The 7,396-nt window shown below is 46.7% G+C and overlaps 1 pseudogene; it reads right to left on the bottom strand.

Moving 5' to 3' along the window:
• Positions 1–340: 340 nt before the first annotated feature.
• Positions 341–1,123, bottom strand: LOC137376715 (putative nuclease HARBI1 pseudogene; annotated as a pseudogene).
• Between the last annotated feature and the right edge of the window lie 6,273 nt (positions 1,124–7,396).

Below are 7,396 nucleotides of genomic sequence, written 5' to 3'. Positions count from 1 at the left end.
CATGTCAGTATTACTCATGTGCGTCTCTACTGATGCAGTAACATGGACAATGGCTCAGTATGCTGCTGCCAGTAATGGTGGAAGCAAAGATGTTGCAGATGCGGACTGCTGCACAACAGGTGAATAAAGGTGATATGCGGCTTGCAGAGCCCATGGTGGTTCCTATGGCATGGAGAACCTTTCATCAATGAGGCGCTGCTGTGCATCACCAGCTCGCTGCTTGCCCTGCATGCAGTGCATGGATGCTCTCTGTCCTCCCATGCGCATTTCCTGCTGTAAGTCCTCATTATCTGAGGATGAATCTGTCCTCATCCTGTAAGGCATCCCCCCTATTAAGTGCCTAGTTGTGTAGAGCACAGCAGACAGCAATGATACGAGCTACCCTTTCCAGCTCGTACTGCAGGGCACCACCCGATCTATCCAGGCAGCAGAAGCACATTTTCAGCATACCGATCGCCTTCTCAATGGAGGCTCTTGTAGCTCCGTGGCTGGTGTTGTATCTCTCCTCTACAGCAGTGGTGGGGTGTCTCACTGGTGTCAGGAGCCATGTCTGCAAGGGGTAGTCCTTGTCTCCAAGAAGCCACCCCTCCATCTGAGCCAGTACAGTGAACAGCAGCGGCAGCTGGGACTGACGCCTGATGAAGACGTCATGGCAGGTGTTTGGAAAGCGGGCACAGATTTGCATGAAGCGTTTATGGTGATCGCATATAACCTGCACATTGATTGAGTAGAAGCCCTTACGGTTTACGTATTCAGCCAGTCGCCCAGTGGGAGCCTTGATGGCCACATGGGTGCAATCTATGACCCCTTGCACCTGTGGGAATCCCACAATGGAGCCGGAACTGATGGCCCTCTGGGCCTGGCTTTCAGGGTCTGTTGTGAAGCGGATATAGTCACCGGCCCTCCGGTACAGGGCATCAGTGACCTCCCTGATGCAGCGGTGCACTGCTGACTGTGTGACCCCACAAAGGTCTCCAGTGGACCCCTGAAGTGATGCAGAGGTGTAAAGATTGAAAGCCGCTGTCACTTTGAGGGCCCTAGGCATAGGATGTTCCCCGAAGCCCCTGGGCAGCAGGTCATCATTGAGCAGGGCACAGAGATGTGTCACCGCATCTCTCGACATCTGCAGTTGCCTCTGACACTGGCGCTCTGACATATGCAGTATATCATGCAGGACCTGTAGATGCGCAGCAATCTGTAGTGGCGAGCTCTCCTTGGGTGCTGCTGCTCATAACCGGGGGCCTCTACCCGGGCTGCAACTGCCTGTTGGTTTTGCCTGTGGTGCATACGGATCCTCACAAGAAATGGGAAATTGCATAATGGGTGAAACATCTCCATCACAAAGTTGCTATTAAACTTGGTTCCTTCACTTCTTCAAAGGTACCTAACAGGGCAGAGATTGTTGTTGACTGGTACATCAGGTGCTTTCATGCAGCAGCAATGTGGCATGGCATGGCATTAACCGTCTTAGTTCCCACTAAGTGTGGCACTGCATGACCACATAAAGATTGTACAAGCTGCATCGATTGGCCCACCAGACATATAAGCTTCACACGCCTACCATCTCTGGCACTCTCCCAACATACAGTGTGGCTCGAGTGCCCATTGCTCCTTTACTGACAGAGGCAATCAATGGCACAACCTTTATGGAGGGCGGAATCGCTGTGGTCTCCTACATGTCTGCAGACGTGCCCCTTGTAATCCCATCCCCCATCCCACCTCCCTTTCAGTATGCACTTGTGCCCCCTATAATCCCATCTGCCTCCTACCTCCCAGTATGCAGAGTTGAGACCCCGGTATATCCAGACTTGCCTGCACTGTGAGCGAGTACTTCTATTTCTGATGTCCCATCGGCTTTTCATATTCATGATCGGGACAGCATGTGACAGCCGCCCGTTCAGCAAAAAATGTGGAGTGATAGGTGGTGGGATGCATAATCAGGAAAGGTAAGTGTCTTTACTTATGGTAATTGGGGTGCAACCACTGAGCAGCGGTGGTGGGGGGGTGCCGCACTGAGGTTCTGCCGCCGCCAGTAAAATGCGGCGGGCCCTTCTCGACATCAGGGGTCGAGGTGGGCCTCTTCCGGCAGAATTTTACGGGCCTCCCCATGATGACTCCCAACGTTGAGCGGCTGGTAAAATTCAGCCTGCTGTTGTTTCCGTATTTTAGAATCCAGGACCTAGATTAATGGCCTGTCAAGATGAATAAACTGGTCTTGGCTACTTACCATTAATGTCTCTATCTCTTCCTGTCCCATTCTGCTTTTCTGTTTTACATGACTCTTCTGTAGTACTATCCATCCTATAAAATTCTCCTGATTTGGAAATCACTGCCCTTTTGTTGGCTACCCTGTCCTCAGACACATATTACAAGCAGGTGGAGAAGTTGCACAAACATTGATCATCATGGGTTAAATTGCCTTGTGACAATAGCAGTGTGAGAAATGGTCCGTCTTCCTACTGTTGATTTTTCTACTGCCTCACCTCAATAACCACAATAACAATCCTCTCCTTGAGTTTTATGGTTTATTGGAGGAATTTGCACTCCTGACACAGTGTGAATCCACAGAGGTCATCCAATAAGGTCCATCTAACACCCCGTGACATGGTGACATGTTCTATTCTCTCAACAAAAGTAATTTGCATTGACATTGCATACTACTTTGCTTGTTAGCTAGCTAGCTAATACAGTTGTGCTGCTCTCCATTGATGTTTGTATGCTTAGCTACTTTATTTATAGCGAGAAATGTATTTTAAAATTGGACTGGGTTTTGATGGCATTGGATTGGCTTTACACTTTATATACACATCAATTGCCCCCATATCCATGGCTGAGTCAATCATTTTGTCAAATGTCCATGGTGCAACATGTCGGTGCCTATCCCTGGTGGGAAGGCTTGTGGACAGCTTTCCTGCCGCCAGTTGAGGCCCTTAAGTGGGAAATTAATGCCCAATTAAGGGCCTCATCCCTCCGTCAATGGTATTAGTTAAGCGGCCTGTTGCCACACGGGGAGCATGCCAAGCATGCCAAGCAAATCTATGTGGGTTGCTTGCTGGCTCCAGCAGGGGGCCGGGGTGGTGGTGGGGGGGCCTCATTAAAAGGCACAGTGCCTGATCGAGGGACCTGGCATTGGGAAGGGGGCCCGCTGATGGCCACTGCCTGTCCTTACTGCCGATCCCCTACAGCCCCCTGTCCCTAGACCGTCAGCGCCCCCCCACCTGTCCTGACTCACCTGTGGCCTGGGACCCTCGGCGATCCACGGTTACCAGTGGGTCCATTACCGGCAGCAACCACCGCCTCAGCAGTGGTGCTGCTCAGTAAAACAGCTGCTGGCCTCTGATTGACTGGCAATTCTCAACAGGTAAAATTTCCATTGCCGGTGGTCCTTAATCCTGGGGAAGGCCTGCCACTGTCCACAAGTGCCTAATTGGCACGTAATATGGTGGGCCTTCCCCAGAGGAGGTGGTGCAGGGCTCTCACCGGTGCTTCAGCCAGTAGCTAAGAGTCCTGTCGCCCACATAAAATCCGCCCCCCCAGTTTTCTTCATCGAGGTTTTTACGTCCATCTCACATTTGTAAGGCTCATGGCAAACGCTCCCTTTGAACACCTCTCCTTCAGGACTAACACAAGTCATAGTAACTGCTGACATAATGGGCTAGATTTTACCAGCCCCCTGATGTCAGGGGTCATGGCGGGGTAGCCTGGAAAATACCTCCGGGAGAGGCCTGCCATGGGCCTCAACACTGGAAAGGGCTCACCCCATTTTACCAGCTGCTGCGAAGCCTCGTGGCAGACCCCCACCGACGGTGATGGAAACGTAATTTAAATATTTAAATAAATGTTAATGAAAGCATAATTACTTACCTCGTCATGATGGCTGTCCCATGCCGATATTCCAGCCGGTTGCCAGAAGTCCCGTGCCTTTGAATCTCTGTTCGGAGATCTGAGGTGGAACACTGGTGGGGAGGAGTGAAGTTTTTGTTGGGGGTGGTGGTTGGCGGGTATGGCAAAACCCTACGTGATTGGTGGAGGGGATAGTGGGAAGGGGTTGAAGGGTAAAGTGGAGAAAGTTCGGAGGGGAAAGGTCGGAATCGAAATTTTAATTTTTTTGGCTGTAAGGGGCTATTTAGACATCGGTTACTCACTGGGGGCGTGGGAAAGGGGATTTAAACTGATAAAATTTTAATTTTTACTCACTTGTACCTTTAAAACTTGAGATGAGTCGGAAGGGTTTGAAGCCTTTTAAAAATGGCGCCTGCACGGTGACACCGGCGCTGGTGCCGGGGACAGTGCGCCCACCCCCTCTACGTCATCGGGGGCGGGCAGTTTGCCCCGGCCATGTAAATGAGCTGTTGCGCTGCTCGCAGTGGCTCCGTGGAGTGAAACCCGTGCATGTGGGCCGCCCTTATAGAAGCTCACTGCTGAGATCGGCAGCGCGCTAGTAAAATTCAGCCCAATGGCTTGCAGTTAACTTGGTGCATTATTGTTTTCAGGTGAAAAAATCAGGCAAGTAATGAGACAGGCATGAGAGATAAAGAGTCTCCATCATTCCACAGATTATTCATATGAAACTGTGCCTTCACTTACCTTGGCCAACCTTGTAAGGTAATTAAACTGCTTTCTGCACTGTCTGATTTATGGACTGGTAGAGGTTGCACTCGCTGCCAATGCTGCCTTCATCCAAAAATTCTGGATTAATCTCCAGTGGCTTCCTGTTCTTAGTTTCTGGGAGTCCTTCTCGTCTTGACCTTATCACTGTCAGTAGGTCATCAATGGGGCATCAATAAATCTGTGGAAGCCATTCCCGCTGCTGATCTCCCTCCCCCAATGTAGCTCCTTTAATAACTAGTTCTTGCACTGTTCTGTTGCTTTCAGCCAAAAATGTGTGCCTCCTTTAGTTAGCAACAGAACATTAAAAGTGGCAGCACTACTTCCTGATAGTAAGCCAAAAAGAAGCAGATTTACCAATATAAATTCCGTCCTGCATAACGCATGAGGGTCACTTCATGCAACTTCAGTGGGTTAACAGTAGGGTTACTTAGCTGGGCAGAAGTTCCCCTGCCTCCCATCTGTTTATCCATCATGTGATGGAAATTCCAGCCCATGTAAATGCAAGAGAGATACTGAAAAAAGTTACAGCAATCTGGGATTGGCCATTCCTAAAGATGAGAGGAAAACAGAATTGTATGATGAGTAGAATTAGCATTGAAAGGAAAAATAAGACGGCCTTACTTACAATTAATTGATGATACATCCACATAACCCAATTAATTTCACTCAGAGATGTACATTAGTTCCCATTTATAGGAGATTATGTGGAACAGTGAACCATAAAATGAAAGAGTCAAGTAAGCATTACTTTCACAGGTGACAACAGACTTTGTCATAAACCAGAAATATTCTCCCTACTCTGGCAAACATGAAATGAAAGCAACACATTCCTGTGCTATTTTCTATCAAATACCAAGTGGAATTTGTGAGTATCACTGCATAGTCATTTATGCTAATAGTATAAATCCAAGAATTAATCTGTTTTATGATGGGATTAATCATTTCAGATATACATGGAGCCCCTCTTCAATTGCAAAAACCAACAAAAGCATTCCAACTGTGATTAGATGTAAATAACTATCGGAAATTCTCAAAGGATTTGTAGAAGGGAATCTTTCGATCCTTTCATATCTCCAACTCAAGAGCATGATTTTGGCTTGCTTTAATTTGTGTGTTGTGAAGGCGGGTCTCCTCTAGATCTGGTTGGCATTTTTAGATCTTACTCTTTCTGATCTGTTCACCTTTTAAAATTTTAAATGTTTTGAATTGCCAGTGTAGCTCAGTAACTCATAACCAGTTACAGTTATTACAAATTTGGGTATGCCACAAGTATTCACATAGGTTTGGTGGTGTCCTCAAGCATTCTGGTTAAGTGCTTTTTTATGGAACTTAACTTCCACTGACCTGTGTTGCTAGTGCAGCAGCAAGATGCAGGAGTGTAACAATGAAATGCACTTGTAACCTTGTCTTAAGCATTATTCTTTTCAAAGGTGCACCAAGTTAGAACTAGGTAAGGCATTGCTTGGCTTGGTTCATAAACTGATTAATTCCACACTGTGCAAATCATACAGAATACTGAGTATGTTGAAATTCATGTGTGCATGCTGTTGCAATACAATAGGTAATATGCATTCCACTCGCCTATTTTGAGGAATCTTGTCTTAACGTAAAAAGGGTACACTATAGGCCAGATTTTAGACCATTCAAAACCCACCCACATACACAGAATTAAAATCGGGCCTTGTCACTCTTCTACTTATCTAAAAAACAAGGGCAGAGGTCTGCTCTCCATGACAGCATTTTTGCTGCCTTCACTGACCTTTGAATATTTGGAACAATTGGAAAACCAGATGGAGTCTGTAATGAAAATAAAAAGTGCTGGAAAGTACTCAGCAGTTCTGGCAGCATCTGTGGAGAGAGAACATTTCAGGTCAGTGACCTTTCATCAGAACTATTGGGGTGTGTAATGGGTTGCCAATCTGCAAGTACTGGTTTTTCAATGAGTCCAAAGTGAAAATAATGCCCCCTGACCACACCCCCCAACTCCCCCACCGTCTCTGGTGTCGGAATTGATTTGTAAAATTGTTTTTAAGTCCTGAAAGACTAGCAAATATCAAAGACATTTATTATCAAGTTGCCATATAACCCCTGAATAAACAAACATTGCTAATGAACGGGCCATTCTTTGGCAACTCGTGAAAACAATGGCCCATCCTGTATTTAACTCTTTTCAATTTACCAATCACCTGGAAACTCTGCATCGGACTATCTGGAGCAAGCTTCTGTTTAAAGTATATTTGAACACAGAACATGTCTTTGTCCTATTCGTGGAAATAATGGTGACCGAATCCTGAATTATGGCCATGATTAATCTAATACCGCTGTTAATCAATAACAATCATGTAGGATTTTCCATTAAACATGAATACATCTATCACCAGATATTCCCATGGTCTGGTTGGAAATTGGGTCATGATAAGAGGTTCCCTTTGGTCTGGTCTGTGCACTGCGCATACCTGGCAATTAGAAATCATTTCTTCTATATCTCTTGATATTCCTGGCCACCACATGGACGACTGAGCCCGTGCTTTGCATTTTGTGATACCCATGTGGCACTGGTGTATTTTCTCCAAGATGTCTGCCCGGAGTGAGACCAGAATTACAGCCTCTTGTCATATACCAGTAAAGTGCTTTCTGCACTCAAAGTAGATGTTCATCACCTTACCACTGGAATGTTGTTGTGGCCAACATGGCGTGTAATATTGGCAGATACGGATGCATTTGCCACCTTGCATCTGAGCATGATGAATTTCTTGGAGCTTTTTTGAGCTTGCCAGTCATTGTG

The sequence above is a fragment of the Heterodontus francisci genome, chromosome 13 (genome assembly GCF_036365525.1).
Source record: "Heterodontus francisci isolate sHetFra1 chromosome 13, sHetFra1.hap1, whole genome shotgun sequence".
Lineage (NCBI taxonomy): Eukaryota > Metazoa > Chordata > Chondrichthyes > Heterodontiformes > Heterodontidae > Heterodontus > Heterodontus francisci.
The sequence above is the reverse complement of the archived record's forward strand: the minus strand, read 5'-3'. Positions and strand labels throughout refer to the sequence as shown.